This window comes from Sminthopsis crassicaudata, chromosome X, assembly GCF_048593235.1.
Source record: "Sminthopsis crassicaudata isolate SCR6 chromosome X, ASM4859323v1, whole genome shotgun sequence".
Taxonomy (NCBI): domain Eukaryota; kingdom Metazoa; phylum Chordata; class Mammalia; order Dasyuromorphia; family Dasyuridae; genus Sminthopsis; species Sminthopsis crassicaudata.
In genome coordinates this window covers 60294568-60316955 of record NC_133623.1, presented here as the reverse complement: position 1 = coordinate 60316955, position 22388 = coordinate 60294568, and the positions used below count along the sequence as shown (strand labels likewise).

Below are 22388 nucleotides of genomic sequence, written 5' to 3'. Positions count from 1 at the left end.
GACTATAAATAGAATGTCATGTTAATAATATAAATAATAAGAACCTTATGATTGATTATAACCTAGACGCTGAAAAGGCTTTTCACAAAATGCAACACCTGTTTCTATTAAAAACTTTAAGAATCAGATTTTCCCTTAATATAGTAAATGCTATCTATGTAAATCCACAAGCAAACATACTAGGTGATTGAGAAAGTTAGAGGCAAGAATCTCCATTATCATCACTACTGTTTAATTGCTAAATGTAGCAATAAGACAAAAAAGAGAAATTAAAGCAATAACACAAAGAAGAGACAAACTTATTGTTTTTTGAGTTGATATGATTTACTTGGAAAAATTCTAAAGAGTCAACCAAAAATTAGGAACAATTAATGTAGGAAATGTAGGAAAATCTGTAGCTGTAGTAGTTTAGGCAGGCAGTTAATGGGGACCTGCCCTAAAGGGGTGACAATGAACAAAAAATTATTGAGCCAAGCCATCAAGGGACTAAGAGGGCAGGACCACAGCCCCTGTTCTGAGGAGGGAAGTATAGGATGGTGGAAAGAAGATTTGGATTCAGAGTTGAAAAGCTAACAATTCCAGCTCTCTTAGGTACTATTTGTGTACTCTTGAGCAAATCACTCCATCTCTATGGGCCCACTTTTTTTTTTTTTTCATTTGCAAAATTAAGAGTTGGCATGTTAAGTTTATTGCAGACTTTAAAAAAAATCCAAACTGTTTGTCTCACACATAATAAATAATATTAGTAATAACTAAGCCTCCTTTCAGTTCTAAATTCTATGATCTTTTTTAAAAATCCTTTTGTCCTTCCTACTGTACCTCCTGAAATCTTCCTCCTTGATATAGTGGAAAAATCACTGGATTTTGAGTGAAAAGATATGAGTTCAAATCTTGACTGTCATTAGGCTAGTCCCTTTCCCATCTTGGTTCAGTTTCTTCTTCCGTAAAATGTGGGGTTATACTAGCTGGCCTCTGAGGTCCCTTCCAGCTCTAGATCTAGCTCTAGCTTCTAGCTCTAGATCTAGGATCCTGTGTTATCTTGGGTGAGTCCCTTCCCCTCTCTCTGCCTAGGTTTCCGGCTTTGTAAAATGAACTAAGACTAAGTGGCCTCTTCTAGCTCTATTATCTATGACCTTGGGGGTCTCTTTGGCCCTTCCCTTTGCTTTGCTTCTCATATCCAATCAGTTACTATATCCCCGACTATGTGGCAGGCCCTGGAGTATCTGCTGGAGATGCAAAGACAGGCTAAAACAAGATCCCTGCCTTCCATTCTCTATCTTTTGAAGCTACACAAGCATTCATTGAAAATGTTGCAGAGGAAATTCTTGTTCCAGGAACAGTTTCTACCTTTAAGAGTCTGTACCTCCATGATATTTCTAGATCCTTTTTTTTATAGCGAATGAGATCCAGCAGGTTTTTCCAAATCAAAAACTCAATAAATTTGAAGGTTACCTTCAACTTTTAGATTTAGACATTAAAAAAAAATAAACTTGTTAGAAAAAGAAGACCTGGGGTTTGAAATCCATTTTCTAACACTGCTGTGATACCTTCTGTACTTCAAGTAACCTCTGTAGTCTTCAAGTCACTTGCTAGGACTCTTTGACCCAGTTTATGTATAAAGTAATCTTTTTTTTTTTACTTTGAGTGAATTGTGGTGTCATTCACCTACTAATGCTGTACCACTTTTGCCCATGTTAGACCATGTCTGCTACAAGCTTTGTTTTGCTGTTGTTCAGTAAGTCATGTCCAACTTTTTGTGATCTCATTTAGGTTTTGTTTTTTTTATTTTTTGGCAAAGATATTGGAGTGGTTTGCCATTTCCTTCTCCAGCTCATTTTACAGATGAGGAAATTGAGGCAAGCAGGTTAAAGTGATTTGCCCACGGTGACACAACTAGCATATGTCTCATGTCAGATTTGAACTCAGGAAAATGAGTGTTCTTGATTCCATGCCTAGTACTCTATCCACTACATTGCCACCTCGCTGCCCAAGCCATGTTCATGAAATATTATTATGTAATATGAATAGGTGTTTTTTGATTGTCCATAGTCTTCTGCCCATTAACTTTGGCCTGGGGGGGGTGTCTTCCCACCAATAGTTTCCCTTCATCTCCTGGAGCTGTTTTGTGGGATCCAAACTGTCAGTGCACAGCTGGCCATCATCTTAAACTGCTCTCAATGATTCCATCTGCTCAAAACTGGGTTTCTACTATATCATTATGATTACAATCCCCAAATCTGAAATCAGGAGGCATCGTTTAAAAAGGAATTTTTTTTCTAATCTCTATATTTATTTCTATGACAAATAAGAAAAAAAGTAAAGATGAAATTAGACTTAGTTGTTCACTTAATGATTTAATGACTGGCTTTTTAATTTAACCAGATGAGGAGAGAGACAGTAGAGTACAGGGGAAAGAGCATCACTGTCTATGGAGGTCAAGAACTTAGCTTCAAATCTGATCTAAGAAAGATGCTTACTCATTCCTCAACTGATAAATAGCTAAAGGATATGAATAATTTTCAGATGAATAAATTAAAGTCATCTTTAATCATATAAAAATGCTCTAAATCACCACTGATTAGAGAAATGCATATCAAAAGAATTCCGAGGTACCACCTCACACCTGTCAGACTTGCTAAGATGACAGTAAAAGATAATGATAAATGTTGGATGGACGTGGCCATTTTTAACAATGTGATGAACCAAATCAGCTCCAATAGAGAAGTAATGAACTGAACCAGCTACACCCAGCGAAAGAGGGAGATGACTAGGAACCACTACATAGAATTCCCAATCCCTCTAATTTTGTCTGCCTGCATTTTGGATTTCCTTCACAGGCTAATTGTACTATTTCAAAGTCCGATTCTTCTTGTGCAGCAAAACAACTGTTTGGACATGTGTACATATATTGTATTTAATTTATACTCTAACATATTTAACATGTAAAGGAGGGGGGAAATTAGAACAAAAGGTTTGGCAATTGTCAATGTTGTAAAATTACCCATCCATATATCTGGTAAATAAAAACTATTTTAAAAAATGATAAATGTTGGAGGGGATGTGGGAAAATTGGGACACTAATACATTGATGGTGGAGTTGTGAACTGATGCAACCATTCTGAAAAGCAGTTTGGAACTTTGCTCAGGGCTATCAAACTGTATCCAATAGTGTTTCTACTGGGTCTGTATCCCAAAGAGATCATAAAAGAAGGGAAAGCACCCATATGTGCAAAAATGTTTGTGGCAGCTCTTTTTTGTGGTGGCAAGAAACTGGAAGATGAATGGATGCCCATCAAGTGGGGAATGGCTGGGTAAATTATGGTATATGAAGGTTATGGAATATTATTGTTCTGGAAGAAATGACCAGCAGGAAGAATACAGAGAGGCCTGGAGAGGCCTGGACATGAACTGATGCCAAGTAAAGTGAGCAGAACAAAGAGAACATTGTACATGGCAACAACAAGACTATGTAATGATCAACTGTGATAGATTTAGTTATTTTTAGCAATGAATGCAGCAATCCAGGACTTTGGATGGAAAATGACATTCACCTCCAGAGGGAGAACTATGGAGACTAAATGTGGATTGAAACATACTATTTTCACTTTTTTTCTTGTTGTGTTTTTTCCCTTTGTTCTGATTTTTCTCTCCCAACATGACTAATATGGAAATATATAAAAAATGAATGTACATATATAGCCTAAAAATTATATATATATATATATATATGTATATAGAAAGATGCTTACCACGGTGGTCTTGGACAAGTCACTTCCCAACAGCAGTATTCATTTTACATGTTTGTACAATGACAGAGAATTGGACACGGTAGTCAATTGTGAGTTGATCAGTAAGCATTTATTAAGAGCCTACTATGTGTCGGGCACTATATATGGATTGGGGAGACGATAGAATGTTAAAGGCAGGCATTATCCTCAAGGAACTCAGTCTGATGGGGAGACAAGAAGCAAAACAGTGTGTACAACCAGGATAAATTGGAAACAAGGGTGGACAAACAAGCTCTCTACAGGATAAACGTGAAATAGTTAAGACAGGCTGGGAAAGGCTTCTTGGAGAAGATGGGCTATCAGCTGAGACTGGAAGCCAGAGAAATCAGGAGGTGAGATGAGGAGGGGGAGCATTCCAGGCCTAGGAGACAGTCTAGATGCCAGAAATTGAGAGATGGTGCCGGCTTGTTAGGGATCAAAGAGAATGTGGCAGGGAGTAAGGTGTCTGGAAATGTAGGAGGGAGCCAGATCACGAAGGGCTTTAAATGTCAAAGAGAGCATTTTGTATTTGATGCTGGAGGTAATAGGCAGCCACTGAGTTTATTGAGTAGGGGGATGACATGATCAGACCCCTGCTTTGGCACAAATAGGGAAGTTTTGAAGAGGGCTAGATTTGGGGGAAAATATAATTGAGTTCCAGATGGTTCCCTTTCTGATCCTATGACCTGTATCTTAGTTTTCATCCCAATTTATAGGAATCTGATGGCTTTGGGATCAAAGGACCTGGGTGACCCTTCCCCTTTCCCCTTAAATGTAACATGGGAAGGTTAACCTCAATTCCAGCTCTAGAGCTCAGAGCCTTTGGGCAAATCAGTTCTCCAAAGGGTCCTGTTCCTTCTTCTGGAATATTCAGAGGGCTGGACTAGTAAAGGTCTGGGGTCCTCCCAATCAATTCCTGAGACTCTCTGGCCTCCTCTGTGACTGGCTCCTCCCTGGCTTGAGGGGCCCAGGGCCCAGGGAGAAGGGCGGAGGGCCAGGGAGCAAGATGGGAGCTGCTGGTTGCTCCTGGAAGCTCCTGTCAGAGCTGGCCCATGTTCAGAAAGTAAGCCAGAGCTCCGTTTGGAGTTCCGGGGAAACAGGAGGCCTTGGAGCCCTGGCACCTCCTTCCAGCCAGGGTCCCCGCCCCTTCTCCCCACACAGCCCTCCCTGTTACAGTCAGGGTCACGCTCTCTCCTCCCTGGTTCCTCTTGCTAGTTTTGTTCAGACTTCCAATCAAGTTTACTTTTCCTGCTTGGGAAAAGGCTTTTCCCAAATTTCCCCATTAGTCAGGGAAACCTTGTGTTGGAATTAGTTTGAGGCTCCTGACAGGCTGCTGCTGTCTTTGCTCCTAGTAGGATCTGAACTTCACAACTGCAAGGAACCCTTGAGGACACTGACTGAGTCCAGCCTTATTTTCCAGAGGGGCCCAGGGAGAGAGGAAATGACTTAGCCAAGTTCAACCATATGGTTTTTTTGAACTGGAGCTGGAAGGGACCTTATAATCTAAGCCAAAATTTTCATTTTTACAAATGGGGAAAATGAGGCGGAGAAGTGTAGTGAGAAACTTGAGAACTACTGGTTCAGACTTGTTATTTTGCTGTTCCCTTTTCCGTCATAAAATACCAAGATTCCCGTAATCAAATTCTTTCCTAAGCAAGTACTTTTGTCTAGTACTGTGCTGAGCAATTTAAGGGGGAGATTGACAAGTTTAAGATATTGTTCCTTTCCTCAAGGGGTTGACTAGCTGTGGCCACTGGACCCAGCTGGCTCTGGAGGGGAAAGTGAGGCAGGTAACCTTGGACAGCTCTCCCTCACTTCAATCCATTTCACTTGCAGGTCACAGCATCACCTCCTTGATGTCCAGGTCCTTTTCGAGAATGAAAGGCAAACAACAATCTGGTCGTGGAGCCAATACTCAGGTGCATAGAACACCATAAAAACTCAGATTTTAAAAATTATTTGTCCAGCATCAGAAAGAGAGTATGGGTCCTTCCTGGTCTTAGTGTCAATGGTACTTTTGAGTAACCCTGGTAGGTCATTGTCATGAACCACATCTAACTTTTTTTTTTTCATTTTTATTTCATTGGGGTTTGAAACCATATTGGGAAAACAGTTACTTCTAGAGAAAAAAGTTCCCCCCCTCAAATCAACAAGTATTTATTAAGCATCTAATGTATACTAGTTGCTAGGGATGCAAAAACAAATGACATCTTTCTGTTAAAGTTCTTAAAAGGTCTGTGTACCAGTTCTCAGAGTATATTATTTTCTAACTGCTTTAAAGACACTTCATTTAATTTTCCCAGAAGCCCCAGGAGGTAAGATGTACCAATATTAGCTCTATTTGACATAGAATGATGAAAATAATGTTCATTACAGTTAATTGATTTGCCCCAGGTCACACACAGACAGAACAGCGACTGCCTGGAAGGTTTTCTTTCTGCCTTCAAGTTACTCTTGTCATTATACTCTACTGCTTCTTCTTTTGTCTCTATCCTTCACCCTGCTGCACAGCAGATTGCCATAGATGTGACAATTGAATTGGATTTTGTATACCAGAAACCAAAATGAGGTAACATCTTTTAAAGAAAAAAAAAGAGGAAATTTGAATTGGCTTATCCATCCAAATAGATGTGTTGAAAAGAGTCTGACTAAAATAATATCTTTGACTTGTTCTGTAATTACTTTTTGCCTAGAAGGGCTCTTTTTTCAAGTAATACACTGTGGTGCTGAAATGTTTTTTCCCTGCAAAAATCACTTGGCAGATTTGATGAAAAGGAGAGTTTATCCAATTGTATCGAGCTGAAAATCTCAGTTATGAAGGGCATTTAGAATCAACTAAGAGATCATTTTCCAAGGATTGATCTGCGGCTCAATCAAATTATGCCAAAGAAAGACCTAGTCAAAATTGTCCGATAAGTAATTGATTTTCAGTGTGTAGATTTCAATGATGCTCTGTAATTATTATACTTACATCCACTGGATTTAATTTAATGGTTGTCCATTAGAGATCAGCTTTGGGGGGAAAGGAGAGATGAAAAAACATACACGACTTAAGAAATGTTTGTGATAAATTATTAAGATGGACATATATAGAAACATTCATGTTGTATGTGTAATCAGGTGTTAAATATTTTTATTTTGGCCTTTTCATTTAATTCAGTATCAATGAGCACTTAACACAACACTGGGGATATAAAATGAGATAATGTGTAAGTAATTTTAGATGACTTGAGGGTACTTAATAAGTGAGTAAAAAATGATTTAGAGTGAAAAGATTGTAGGATTTGGAGGCAGAGAACATGGATTTAGATCCCTAGCTATTCTACTTATTTCCTATGTGATGCTGGGCAGGTCCTTTCCCCCCCGAGCCTCAGTTCCTGTTCTGTAAAAAGAGGAAACTGGATTCAATGGCCTCTGAAGTTTCTGCCAGTCCTAGATCCATGAATCTATGATACTATGATCATTAACTTTGGAACAAAAATTGGTTGCAGTTAGTTCCTTTCCCATTCCACCAAGATTGATATTGTAGAAAAAAATTTGTTTTATTTTAATTATCTAGAAAGTTTGGTTCACATCTGAATATTAAAGCTTTTAAAACTATATCATAAAATACAACAGATTTTTTTTTTTGATACCTTTGTCCTTAGGTAACACAATGAACTTGTATTTTAAAAAAATAAAATCCATTTTTAGCATTCTTTATTTTTAATTTAGAGTCCCAAATTTTCTTCTTCCCTCTAGCCCCTTCCTTACCTATTGAGAAGGAAGGCAATTTCACGTCAATTGTTCATGTGAATTCAGGCAAAACACTTCCACATTAGCCATGCTGCAAAAAAGCAAAACAAAACAAAACAAAAAACAAAAACAAAAACAAAAACAAAAACAAAAACAAAAACAAAAACAAAAACAAAAACAAAAACAAAAACAAAAACAAAAACAAAAACAAAAACAAAAAAAAAAAAAAACAAGAAAACAAGAAAAAAAAAGAAAATGAAAAAACTATACTTCCATTTGCACTCAGAGTTCATCAGTTGTTCCTCTGGAGAGAGAGAACTTTTTTTTTCATCAGGAGTCCTTTGGAATTGTCTTGAATCATTCATTGTATTGTTCAAAGTAGCCAAGTCTTTTATGGTTAATCATTATTACATTATTACACCGCTCACTTCACTCTGCATCAATTCGTATAGGTCTTTCTAGGTTTTTCTGAAACCACCCCCTTTTCATTTTTTATCCCACAGTTATTCCATCACAATCATATGCCACAACTTATTCAGCCATTCCCCAGATGATGGGCATTCCTTCCATCTGGAATTCTTTGCCACCACAAAAAGAGCTGCTACAAGTATTTTTGTACATATCCATCCTTTTTCCCTTTTCTTTGATCTCTTTGGGATACAGACCTAGTAGTGCTTTTGCTGGATCAAAAGGTATGCACAGTATGATTGCCCTTTGGACATAGCTCTAACTTGCTCTTCAGAACGGTTGGGTAGTTCACAGCTCAACCAACAACAGTGCATTAGTGTTCCTGCTGTGTCCAGCATTTGTTCTTTTCCTTTTCTTTCATTAGCCAATCTGATAGATGTGAAGTACTATGAGAGTTGCTTTAATTTGCATTTCTCTATTAGTGATTCAGAGCATTTTTTTCATATGGTTATTGATGACTTTGATTTCTTCTTCTGAAAACTGCCTGTTCATATCCTCTGACCATTTATCAATTGGGGAATGCCTGGAACTCTCTTGTAATAAAGAAAAACAATTAAGCAACCCCCCCCCCCAGGGCACTGACCTCATCTGACAGTGACAATGACATTCTGCCTTTGGAATCTCTTACCCCAAGCTTGAGGAGGCAGGAATGTTTAATTATTAGCTCTCTGGGACCATCCTTCATCTTTCAATTTCTCAGAGCTATCCATGTGTTTTTTTTAACCATGTGGAAGGTGGTTTGACCTATCTTTCTAATTTATTGAACTTACTTCTATTTTGATTTTATTTTTAAACAATATCTACTTTGATCCTTTGCCATTTATCCTGCAGCCATGAACATATTGACAAATAACCTGTCAATGGATAATTACTGTTTTTCAGGCAAAGAGAAAGAACTTTTAACCCAACATTCAGATAACTTCACAAATATAAGTTTTATGAAAAACAAGTTGTAGAAGATGAGAAAATTTCAAAATATCCTCTCAAGATTAATTTATTATTATTATTATTATTGATACAATATTTTAAGGTTTTTACAAGGCTTTTTTCCCCAATAGCTTTCCAAGAAAACTAATAAAGTTTAAAAATCCTGTAGGGCTCCAGAGACATCAATCGGCACCTCTAGAAGGCTTATTGTGAAGTTGGGTATCTGAGTGATTAAGTTATTATTTACTAATTCAAGATTCTATATCTGAAAAATAGATGAAGAAACTAAAGCCATTTCTAGTTATATGAAAAAATGCTCGAAATCACTATTGATTAGAGAACTGCAAATTAATGATAATTGTGAAAGTATGTATAGAAGAATTGCACATGTTTGACATATCTTGGATTGTGGGTGGAGGGAAGGGAGGGAAACAATTTGGAACACCAAGTCTTACAAAAATGAATGCTGAAAAGTATCTTTACGTGTATTTGGAAAAGTAAAATATTCTTGAAAATTCTAAAAAAGGAAATGTGAAAAATGTTCCCTTGGTTATAGATCTTTTCCCATGGCGTTCATCACCAAGTGTAGAGCCCAGGAAAAATATATTTATGTTGTCTAATGGCAGTTACTACTCATAAAACTGAAGTGACTCCATAGGAGAGGCCCATCAACTACCAAAGTGCTATCAGTCAGGTATTGTTAGCTTTGAAATCACGGGACCTGGGTTCCAATGCTTATTATCTGTTGGACTTGAGGCCAGTCACTTGATTTCTGTGGTTCTCAATTTCCTCCTCTAAGTTGAGGTTATCAGAGCAGAAAAGACAATAAGCTCACCCTGCAAGGAGCGTTCAGTCTTCAAGATAACACTGGCTTAGACTGACTGGGCAAGAATACATTTTAAACAAGTTTACTCATGGCAAGAAGGAAGACATGTGTTAGCTTGGCCTGCCTAACGAGCTGGTGTTTTTCAGGGTTAGCTCTTCATTTATGTGGTAATGCTGAGGGCAAGGGCAGGAGGGCTACAGCAGTTCAAGACTTAAGGGGAGGGGAAGCAAGCAGATCATTTCCATTTGGCAAGGTAGTAGTGATAGCAAGGCTTTTGTGTTTTTTTTAATTAAATGAGGATGGAGAAAAATTAAAGAGGCCAGTAAGTTTTTAAAGTAAAACATTTGGCAGCTCTAAAGAGCTCCCCCATTTAGAGTGTTTAAAAAGCTGGATGCCTAATGAAAAAATAATCTACTTACTCACTGGCTAATGCACAAGCCAGGTGCAAGGGGCTGAGAAGCAGGTGTTGGGTTATGAACTGAGACTAAAACCTGGGTGATGGTTTGAGTCCATTGATTTATTTTCCTTCTAATTATTAGTTGCTGCCAGTTAGACCTGTGAGCTCCAGGAGGGCACAGGTTGGGGCTTATCTGGGATACTTTTTGATTACCTCCAGTACTTGAGCACAATAGGCACTTCATAAACATTTAGCTAAATGTTATTCCTTGACTGTTTCTTGACACCATTCAGCATCCTAGTAGGAAGGACTGGGGGAAAATTCTAGAATGCCTGAATGTCCGAGGGCTTGGCTTAGACCCAGTGGTAGACACTACCTCTCAGTGTCTTTTTACTTATTAATCGAATGATTGTTTTTTTTTTCACAACACTAAAGTGATAAAGGACTCCTACGATATGTGCTTAGTGGAGCAAACATCCCCTTCCCCAGCTTCATCTCTCTGTATCTGACACTATTTTTGTACATGGCCCCAAATTGTCGTCAGTGTCCCTTAAGCCCTCTTCATCGGGGCAGCACCTGGACATTTGAGGCTCTCGGTGATGATCTCCCACACTGTGAAGAAGTGAGGACTCTGTTTGATTTCTTAGGACTAAATTGTTTGATTGACACTCCATTTCTTTTCTTTCTTTTTTTAATGGGGAGGGGAATGTAGCAGAACTAGACTGTAATTTCACTGGCATAAGGAACTCCAAGTGAAGAAACACCCTCTCCCAATGGAGAGGCTCTCTCCTTGAGACTCCCAGAGCTTCGAGAAATCTTGAACCTTATAGCTAAATGAGGGGCCTGTTCTTATTAGATTGACTGGGGTGTAAGAGGATTGTTTAGACTTCTTTTGAATTATACTTACTTGTTAAGTTTCTACTTTGGGTTAGTGATTGGGTCATTTCCTCAATAACTCCTCCAAAGTACACAGAGCTACAAGTGAGTTTCCAGAGTCACAGCTAGCAAATGTCAGAGATGGGAATTGAACTCGTCGCCTTGGCTCTAAGCCCAGCCCTCTCTGTCCACTATACCTTTGGGGATCAGCTTCAGTCGTGTCTGACTCTCTGTGATTCCACTTGGAGTTTTCTTGGCAATGATACTGGGGTGGTTTACATTTCCTTCTCCAGCTTATTTTACAGGTGAGGAACTGAGGCAGAGTGAAGTGACTTGTCTAGGATCACACAGCTAGTAAGTGGCTGAGGCCTGAACTCATGAAGATGAGTCTTTCTGACTCCAGGAGCTCTCTGTAGGAGTAGATTATTTTTTCCTTAGGCATCAAGCTTTTTAAACACTTTAAATGGGAGCTCTTTAGAGCTGCCAAATGTTTTACTTTAAAAACTTACTGGCCTCTTTAATTTTTCTCCATCCTCATTTAATTAAAAAAAACACAAAAGCCTTGCTATCACTACTACCTTGCCAAATGGAAATGATCTGCTTGCTTCCCCTTCCCTTAAGTCTTGAACTGCTGTAGCCCTCCTGCCCTTGCCCTCAGCATTACCACATCTGGCTGCTCCTACCTTTGGGGATAGTGGGCTGATTTCTATGATTGTATTATCTGGCTGCACAGGAATTACCTGATCCTCTTGTTATTGTCAACACTGTGCTTTGCACATAGTAGGCATTTTTTTTAAAAGTTGAATTGGATTTATGAAACCAAGTAAAACATTCCTCTCACCAGAGCAATAACCTTGAGTTAGATGAAGTGAGACTGAATATGCTGCTCGAGCTTCATATTCAGCTTATGTATTTCAAAAGTTTACTGGTTAGTTGTCTGTTTGGAACTTAGGATATTTTCTTCCATGGAAACTGTTATAAATGGTAATTGGCTTCCCAGACTAACACACGAGGGTTCATTGACCCATAGTATAGCTGAAGTCCTTCACTAAAGGCCTTTTTGACGCTTCATTGTAGTGTGCAGATGAGTCAGGCTAGAGCAGTGGGGCAGAAGCTCTCGGTGGGCTTTCAGCATCCTTAAAAAACTCTCCCTCTCCTCTCTTTACAGTCTTGACCCCCTGATCAGCCATTTCACCCACATACCATCCATAATCCTTGGCTCTTTCGCTTTGTCCTCCTGCTGCTTGCTCCTTTCCAGACCCTTGCCTGGTTATCCCACCATCTGTTCCCATGCTCCTGTAGAAAGTCTCACAATCATGCTGACTGTTTCACTATCCATTTGTTATCTAATCTCAACTAGGCCCTTATTTCATTATTGCCATCTTTTTATTCCACTCTGATTTTATATCATACTCTGAAGTGGCTGTTTTCAAGCTTTCTCCTCTGGCCTTTGCTATCTGCCTGCTTGGTCACATCTCATTAAACTTTCATTAAACTATCTACGAAGGTTTGAGGGGTTTGATCTGCTTGGAGGGGTTAGTACCTCCATCAAGAAAATCACACATCCTTGCAGTTTTTAAGTGGCTGAGATAGGATATAATAGCACTATTTAAGCTAAATTAAAGACTGGTGGGAACTTGGTCACTGTTTATAACATTTCTATAAGAAAAAAAGAATTTATAATTTTAGCTAATACATTTCAAGGGACCCCTTGATTGCAGGTTAGGAAGGAAATTCTTCCTTGTCCCCTTAAAACACTTTTGGCTGCCAAGGCGAGAGGGAATTTCTGTACTAGGGGAAGCGGAGGGGATCCTCAGTCATGGTTACTATTTGTCTATAAATTGTAAATTGGGAGATTATTCTTCTGAGACTGAAAAACATTCTGAGAACAGGAATAATAATTCCTTATTACCTTGGTCATATCCATAGTTTGTCATTTCTTTTCAGTATGTGTTGTCAGGTTTAAATAACGGACTAAATTTAGAGGAAGAAATCTTCATAATATTTTGTAGTTTTATTTAAAAAAAAAAAACAACTTCATAGTATTTAACATTTTGCTAACTTTAACCTTCAAATGGTGCTGGAGGAAGCCAGGGAAAGTGGGAAGAAGACTGGATTTGACTTGTAAGATCTGCTTTGAGTGTGATCTTGGATTGGGTATCAGTTTCTTTATCTTTAAAATGAGGGTATTAGATTATGTTCTCCAAGGTCCCTCCCTGAGCTTGTCTTCAGGGATTCTAGGAGCATACTGGGAATTCTACAAAGGCTGAGACAGATATATTAGAGTTTAACAAACAAACAAGTTTTTACTGATGTCTTTTGTTTTTTTCACATTACCATAGTTTCTCTAGGTATCTCTCCTTCTACTCAGAGGGAGCCATCCCCTATAACAAAAAATATCTTTTTTTTTTTTTTTTTTTTTTTTTTTTTTTTTTGCTGAGGCAATTGTGGTTAAGTGACTTGCCCAGGGTCACACAGCTAGGAATTATTAAGTGTCTGAGGCCACATTTGAATTCAGGTTCTACTGACTTCAGGGCTGGTATTCTATCCACTGCGCCACCTAGCTGCCTCAAATAATATCTTTTCAAAAACAAAAAGAATTAGCATAATAATTGATCAATACATCAAAATATGTGCATTCTACAACTCTTGAGTATACTAGCCTCTGAAAAGAAGGGGAAAGAAGATGCTATATAAGGGTAGTGGAATATAAAACTCATCCGTTTTGGGGTGATTATAGAACTTGAACATTTACCCTTTCAGTATTGCAATTTTAATTTTTTTTTCCCCAAGAAATTTCTCGGCTCACTGCTTTCTGAATGTGGTGTCTGTAGTGGGTAGTGAATATTATTTATGCTAACAATTGATTGGAGAACGGAGAGAGTGTTTTGAAGGTGACTTAACTAGTCATGTAAATATCTGATGCTCAATTTGAGGGGCTGTTATTTTCCTATGGATCTTTTGCTGGGTTCTCAACTTTAGAAGTGGATTTCTTTTAGCCATATTTTCAGGCAGTAATGGCAGAAGGAAAACGACACGAACTTTCTGTTGGGATCATGAAGATATCTACCAAAGATATGTAAGTCTCCCTCAAATATCAAAGATCCAAAAGCCTCCCAAGGTTACAGGAAACTCAGTAGCTTATACAGATTGGTACCCCAAATAGATAAGCACAGACTCTTTATTTCTGAATAATTTTAGCCCATTGAAAGCTATTGACATTTACCAATGTATCACTGATGTTCTGGTAGGCTTAAAAATAGTCATGCTTCCCTAATTGGAATGATTAATATTGTTTAATTGGGAAAAAGTCAGATTTTCCTGTTAATTTTGGATAGTGGCCTTATTCATAGCATTTATCTACAAATAATAGATGGGCAATAATATCTTTTTTACTTTGTGAATTGGTGAGAAAAGTGAAGGTGAGAGAATGACCAATATCCAGTAAATATAATCATTGTTTTCACAACTTTATCACCCATTTGATGATGTATTATTCGTATTAGTTTTCTGTAAGCTTAAATCTAGCCCTTTTTGATATATTCCATGGGGGGAGGAAGCCATGATCTAGTTTCTCTCAAGTCATGAGCCCACAGATCTATATCTATATCTAATCTAATAACACGACTACAGGTTAGAGGACCCCAGAACTACCAAGTAGATATGCTACTGCTCTTTAAACTTGCATTGATCATGGTAAGTGATATATACTGGTAAGTATATAAACCAGCACAGAAATACATTCATGCTTATTTGCTTTTTACTTCCACAGTGAGAAAGTCAACAAAAAGACTGGCATTGAAAATACCCATTATTTAAATGATGGCCACTGGCACATGCCTCAATTTGGACTGTTTTATCATTCTGTTTTTACCTGTTAATGAATTAAAAACTTTTGTCTTGTGTTTAACAAATTAGACAGAGGCTCAAATCCTGAAAGCATTCTTTTTTATTTGTTCCTTTCATCTAAACACAAGTTACTACTGCTTACATATTTAAATTTTGCAATCAGACTTCCACATCAAACAGTATCTTTAGCCCTCATTTCTTTCTTGAAGCTCAGTCGTACATTGCTAGCTAGCTGCCTGGTAAGCATCCTCTGCAAAGTCTCTCCAACTCACCATGAAATCATTATATATCCTTCTAAAGCCAGCTCTCCTCCTAACTTAGCCATTTCCTAAATTCCTAATTTCCCAACACATTTCCAAAGTTTTGAGGGCACTAACACCCTTCTGGTCACTTGTGTTTACAACCTCAGAGGCTTTCATGATTCCTCTCCTTTACTGCTTCTATCCAACCAATTGCCTCCCCGTCTCTCTGTTCAGACAATACTGTCCTAGTTCAGGCCTTCATCAACTTGCCTATTATATATAACATAGCTATTAACAATATATAATATCTATATCAACTTGATGCCTATTTTATTTTCCTTCCATTTCCCCCCTTCCTCAATCCTTACTTCATACAGCTGCCAAATGACATTGCTAAAAGAGGTTTTACCATGTTAATTCCTTACTCAAAAATTTTCAGTGGCTCACTTTTGTTGTTAAGAGAAAATATAAAATGATCATTCTGGCTTTGAAAGCTCTTCACAATCTGACTCATACTTGCCTTTTTGGTCTTATTTGGTGTTATTTGCCTTCATGTGCTCTCCCTTTCAGGAAAATTGGCCTACTAGGCTGATTCTTGAAGCCTATGTTTCATCTCTCCTGTCCATGATTTTACATAGACTGTCCCTCACATCTGAAAACACACAGTCCTTGGCCATGCCTCTTAGATCCTTTCATAGCAGAATTCAGTAACTACCTTAGACAGGACTCCTTTCTGATCTCCTTCCCTTCCCTTTCCCCCTCCAAGTTGTTGGTGCTTTCTAGCTCTTGGAATTGCTTGGCACAGCTTTGTATTATATGTGGATATGCCTGTCCCCCCACCTTCACACCTTGCACCTCCTCCCCATGATGCTTGAGGTAGGAATGGTGTCATTTTTATCTTTGTACCCCCAGTGTCGGTTATCATGAATTGAATTGAATTCTTCCCCGCCCCACAGTAGAGAGTGTGGTTTAGGAGCTAATGTTCACTTGGACATTAGGGAGTAAAAAGGGCCATTCCAGAACTAATGGCCTTTTACCCCTTTGATTTTTCTGCCTGCACAGTGCTGTTCCTGTCATTTTCGTTTGAGCCAGTATGATGTTGGTAGAAAGAGTTCCGGTCTTGGAATTAGGAGAAACTTGGGTTTGAATCCCAATCAATCAAACACATTTATTTTATTTTGATCTTTAAAAATTCTGAATTGAACAAACATTAAAATAAAAGGTGTATTTCCATGTCCATAATTAAAGAAAAAGAATTGGATATGAAACTGCACATCTCTTATGTATAGCTTTTCCTTTTTAAATATATAATAAAATTTAAATTCATATAACTTTCAAAGCTGTCCTGCTTATGGGATTCCTTCTGACCTGTCTTGTCTATGCATTAAAAAATGCTCCATAGTGGATATCTTCAACTTAGAGAAGAGCTAATCCAATTCCAATTGATCAATGATGGACAGAATCAGCTACACCCAGAGAAAGAACACTGGGAAATGAGTGTAAAGTGTGAGCATTGTTTTTTTTTGTTTTGTTTTGTTTTGTTTTGTTTTTCTTCCCAGATTATTTTTATCTTCCGAATACAATCCTTCCTTTGCAACAATAACAACAACAAAATTCAGTTCTGCACATATATATTGTACCTAGGATATGCTATAAGATATTTAATATGTATGGGAATGCCTGCCATCTAGGGGAGGGGGTGGAGGGAAGGAGGGGAAAAACTCAGAACAGAAGGGAGTACAAGGGATAATGTTGTAAAAAAAATTACCTATGCATATGTACTGTCAAAGAAAATGTTATAATTATAAAAATTAATAAAAAAATAAGAATTGGAAAAAAATGAAAGATTGAAGAAAAAAAATGCTCCATGACTTTTTTCCCCATGTTAACACTTTGACTATTCTTTTTCTCCACCTCCAATTCAGAAAAAGAGAAAACCTTGTAGCAAATATTCATAATTAACCAAAACAAATGGTCATATTGTCCATATCTGAAAATATATGTCTTATTCTGTACTAGAAATCTATCATCTGTCAGAAGGTAGGTACAACAAACATTTATTGTCTATTGTGTGCCGGGTACTAGGAAGACCAAAAAAAAGGGGAATCAGTCTCTGTTCTCAAGGAATTTTCATTCTATCTGAAGAGAGTAATCCATAAGTAATTAATACAAAGTATACAAGAAGTAACTTTGCCAGGAAAGGCTTTACGTGTTCTTGGCCCCAGGGGAAGGTCATGTAAAGGCCCCTGGTAGGAGATGGAGAGTCATGTGAGGAAGCGAAAAGGCCAGTTCACATATCTAAAACTAATTGTGGGACCATGGCAAATAAGTGGTGATCTCTTTCTGCTTGTTTCCTATCTGTAAGATGTAGTAGCACTTACCTCATATGTGCCAGTCAAATGAGATATGAAATACTTTGCAAAACCACAACGTACTGTTTTACTCTAAAAAGAGCATTAGGGTGTTCATTAAAGCATGGCACAGACGGTTCCTCTGTTTGAGACAAACAGAAATGTCCTTGGTTAGAGTACCCTGACAATTTTACAGGATATCGAATCATAGGTTCTATCATTGCAAATATGTCCTGTTTCTAAAACTCTTTTTAGATTTTTCTCCTGTAAAAACGATTTTGCTTCCTTATCACTTCTGCTTGAAACAGATGCACTCTCTGCATCCAGTACTATTTTAACAACCTGACTGGTTCTGTGTATTGTGTGGGCTTATTGTCCTGAAAGGTTTTGTAGACACTGTTACAGCAATCGAGCCTGGACGTGGAGTTTTCATCACTTGCTCAATAGAGTGCTCAAATGAATCCTTGCTCACTGCAAAGTTCCACGTACAGTCAAACATCTGGATCGGTGGAAAGGGAGTGGGGAGGGGACGAATAACTTTCTGCTGTGTGGGCTGCAGACCTCTTTCTGTAGACTCAACTCCTCCAACATTCAGAAAAGTGGGGGCAGGATTACATTTTTCCAAATTTGCAAGCCTTGTAGTTTTAAACTCAATTGACAAACTTATTCAAATATTATAGAAAGTTTCAATTCGTATTTCAGTGGCAGTCCCTAACCCCCCAAAGTGATAATGCTAGAGATGTCTGGCAGGCTTTCTTTATGATTTATCCTATGAATAGGCAGTGTGGCAAAGTGGACAGAGTGTTGGCCATAAAGACATGGGTTGAATAATGCCTCTGATATATACTGGCCGTGTGATCCTAGGCAAATCATTTGACCCCTTCAGGCAACTCTAAGATTATAAATTACATTGGTAGAGAGAGTCTACTCACTTGTGAGTCCTCTACACCCCAGTTTCTTAAACTGTAAGTCATGACTACATATGGGGTCTTGTAATTGAATGCGGGAGTCATAAAATGATGATTTATTATCAGTAAATGTTTCATTTGTATATATATATATATATATATATATATGTTATGTATATATAAATATATATATGAATATATATATATATGTTATATATATAACATATATATCCATATAGATATGTTATATATATCCATATATATGTTTTATATCTATATCCATATATATGTTATATATATATATATATATGTGTGTGTATATATATGTATATGTATGTATAAATCCAGAATATGTATATTATATAGCTGTAAAAATGTCTTAGGCAAAAAAAGGTCACAAGTGGAAAAAGTTTAAGAAGCCCTGCTCTCCACTGTGAAATCACAGGTCATCTGCTATCTTTTGCCCAAATAACTCTCCCAAGTCCATCAACAGGGTATTGTTTTGTATTTGAACTGCTTCATTTTAAACCTGTCTTTATTAAGGAATGAGAAAAGATAGATTCAAAACTTGAAAGTTGTTGGTCTTAAGCTTTACGTTAAATTCACAACTTAAGTGTTTGTAAAAGGTCTGAAAGAGCTATTAAAGCAATTCTGCTCTCTTGCCATCTCATTAGCTGCTGAACACTGAAACCCAAATTTCTCAGAAGTAACCAAAAACCAGATGCTGGTCAGCAACACATTTGAGTCTGCAGGTGTCCCAATTAAACAGCAGTTTCTCCCAGTAATGCAAAGGGTAATATGATTACCTGAGACACATCTTGACTCAAGTCTGGCCTGATGTAAACCACATCAACTTGAGCCATTTAAGCCCCACTGGCGACATCTGGTTTGCTGTGAAAAGAGGAATGTGTTCTCTCTAAGCTCAGGGTTTAACAATCAATCTATATTCATTTTATTAAATGAAACTCAATGTTTGAAAAATAAGCCCTTCTGTTCTTGCCTAGATTAACTGGGGACATTTTATCTTTACCAAACCATTGTACAGCAAAGACTTATTCAGCTTTTAAAACTACGAAGCATGAAAGGGCTCACCTGGGAGTTTAAACATTTAGCTTCAACTGCTATTTCCATCAATATTCCTTTTTGTTCCTTTTATTGATGGATTCTTTTCTCATGCCATTCATTTTTGAATGTATTTCTCCTCCCTCTCCTGACCAGGAAGACTTCCCTTGTAACAAAGATTAAAAGATAAAAACAAGATCAGTAAGACCAACCAACACATTGACCACACTTGATTGTATATACAAAGTCCCACACCAAGAGTTTTCTCACTTTTGCCTAGAAAATGGGGAAAGACATTTTCTATCTTTTTTTGAGGGAGAAGTTGCCTCTACAACAGGGGTTCTTAAACCAGGCTCCAGGAGCTTTTTAAAAAATATATTTGAATAACTTTCAATATAGTTGACTTTTTTTTTTACAAAGGAAATTCCTCAAATATTATATACATTAAAAAAAACCAACAATCTGAGAGGGGGCCCTTCCCCAAACTGTCAAAGGGGTCCATGACATAAAAATGGTGGAGTCCCTGCTTTAGAAAGTTTATTTCAAAAACAGCAACTTTTTATTGTGAACTTAACAAGCCTGATCATATGCAAGGAACTAAAAAAAGAATTGTATATGAAACTGTAAACTTATGAACAGGGTTTTTTTTTCAACTGTATATTAAATTTAGCATGATAGTGACAATATAGCCTTTCTGAACTTTTCTGTTTCCTGATTTGTAATTTTAAGTTCTATATTGAGATTTTTCTTTTTCTTCCAACTTAGAATCTGTAACTGACACCCATGAAAGCCTTCTTGCTTAATACAACGTATGGTTTAAAAATAACAACAAATCTACACACTGGCTATGTCTGAAAATGTATGTCTTAAATTAATATACCTAATTTTGACCCAGAAGTAAATTTTCTCGACTTTTTTTTCCAGAACCAACAAAATTTATTGTAATTATACAATATTTAGTTTAGTTTTATTTTTCATTCCATTTATATTGTTTGTCATTGTATACATTGTTTATTTTTTATTTCATTTTGTATCAGTTCATATTCTTTTCATACTTCTGTTCATCAACATCACTTTCTATAGTATGGGATTTTATTATGTTTGTGTATTACAGTTTCTTTAGCTATTCCCCAATCAATGAGCACTTACTCTATTAAAAAAAAAAAACCAAATAAAATCCCCCAGACTATTTAGGTACTTGGGAATCTCTGGGTCAAAGGGTATGGATATATTAGTTTCTTGGTATAATTCTAAGTTTCCAGAATAGGAATAATCTTCTGGTAGCCCCTCTTATGTGGACTACTTGCCTCTTTACCAATTTGTGTGAGATCAAGACTCAGAGTTGTTTTAATGTGCATTTCTCTTACAAGAAATTTAGAGCACTCTCCATATAGTTGCAATTTGCAATTCTTTTGAAAACCATTTATTCATATTCTTTGTCAGTTGGCTCTGGATCATATACTTGGGTTCATTTCCTATGAATCCTGGCTATCAGATCCTTATCAGGACTATTTGATGGAGAGATTTTTTCCCCCTCAGTTGACCTTTTTTCTTATTTTAGCTTCAAAAGCTTTTCAATTTTATGTGCTCAAAATAATTTATTTGATCTTTATCTCGTTTGGTTGAGAAGACCCTTTATCATGCTTATGAAAGATAACTCCCATCTATTTCCTCTAGTATATTTTAAAAGTGATCTTTTGTTTGTCAAATATTCATTTGGAACTTATTATCCTATCAATATTGTTATTTGACATTTCATCATGGAGAAATTTGATAGCACAGGATTAGTGGGTGTTTGGCAGAAGGTGCTTTTAAAAAATATGTTTGTACCTTGGGCTTATTAGAGTTAGCAAGGTTTCTGTAACTGCTGCAAATTTTCTTTTTAAATAATTCATCAAATATTAACCCTTTGCTTATGCCTGCTTACCCTCCTGTTTCAGGTTTTTGACCTGGGGAAAACCATCTGAAGTTGGGTGAGCCTGTGATCGCAAGAGAAAATCTGAAGCAAGGGGGATTTGAAGAAACAAGATTTAGCTAGATAATACTAAGTAAGCCCAAAATAGGGTTGGGAGGTATATTACTACAAATTATAATTATCAGGAAGGAAGGATGAGAAGGGAACAGAGCATCAGAGAGAGAAAAATGGGAAAAGTATATAAAGATAGATTATTGTGAAGAGCTTTAAATGCCAAACACGGTGGTTTGTACTGTATGGCATTAGGGGAGCCTTTTGCAACCTCCTTAGCGGAGGAGTGTTATGATCACATCTATGCTTCAGAAAGATCAATTTGACAGCTGAGTGGAAAAGAGATCCAAAAGGGAAGATAGGTAGGAAGCCCATTTAGGAGGTTATTTCAATAGCCCAGATGAGAGGTGGTGTTCCTAGTACTTGACTTGCTCTAGAGGGACACAGGACTTTTCTCCTTTCTTCGGTCAAATAGTCAGGTAGCATCGTTAAGATCTTTGGAAATCTTATAGTAAGTGATATCACCTAATAGAGAGTTCAACCTTTCTCAAGCATCATCACTGTTATTTATGGCAATAAAAACTACCTTTGAAATGGTATTTTAAACACCTTTTTTTTTAATTTTAAAAATGGGGGTTCCTGGTACAGTACATGTTAGTTGATTTACATGTAATCCTTTAGGAGCATAGCTATCACATAAAGTGAGGTCAGGTTTGCAATGGAGTGGAGCCATTACAAAGGAGAAAAGAGGATGGCTTTTATGGTGGATTATAACTGGTTGGTAGGAGGGGAAATGCTGTTGGTATAAAGATGGTGGAAGGATGAGCTTGTGCAAAGTTTTAGACGTCCTAGCACAAAGGCAGGGCTGTCAGCTATTCTGAGGTTGGCAATACTCACACAAAGCAAATGGAGAAAAGGGGCCGGGGAGGGTCAGGAGCTGAGGTACTTAGATCCTGAGAACAGGCTAAAACCTAGTTTTGCACCAGATCTAGTGATCAAGCATAAGGAGCGAGC

The 22388-nt window shown here is 37.4% G+C and overlaps 1 long non-coding RNA gene across 1 annotated transcript in view; it reads right to left on the bottom strand.

The window, feature by feature from the left end:
- Nucleotides 1-21924, bottom strand: part of LOC141548511 (uncharacterized) — a 31554-nt gene extending 9630 nt beyond the window's left edge. Inside the window, exons 1-3 of the long non-coding RNA XR_012483988.1 lie at nucleotides 19439-21924; nucleotides 17469-17580; nucleotides 7521-7593 (exon numbers count right to left, since the gene is read on the bottom strand). This is a non-coding gene — a long non-coding RNA (uncharacterized LOC141548511). The remainder of the gene's footprint in view (nucleotides 1-7520; nucleotides 7594-17468; nucleotides 17581-19438) is intronic.
- Between the last annotated feature and the right edge of the window lie 464 nt (nucleotides 21925-22388).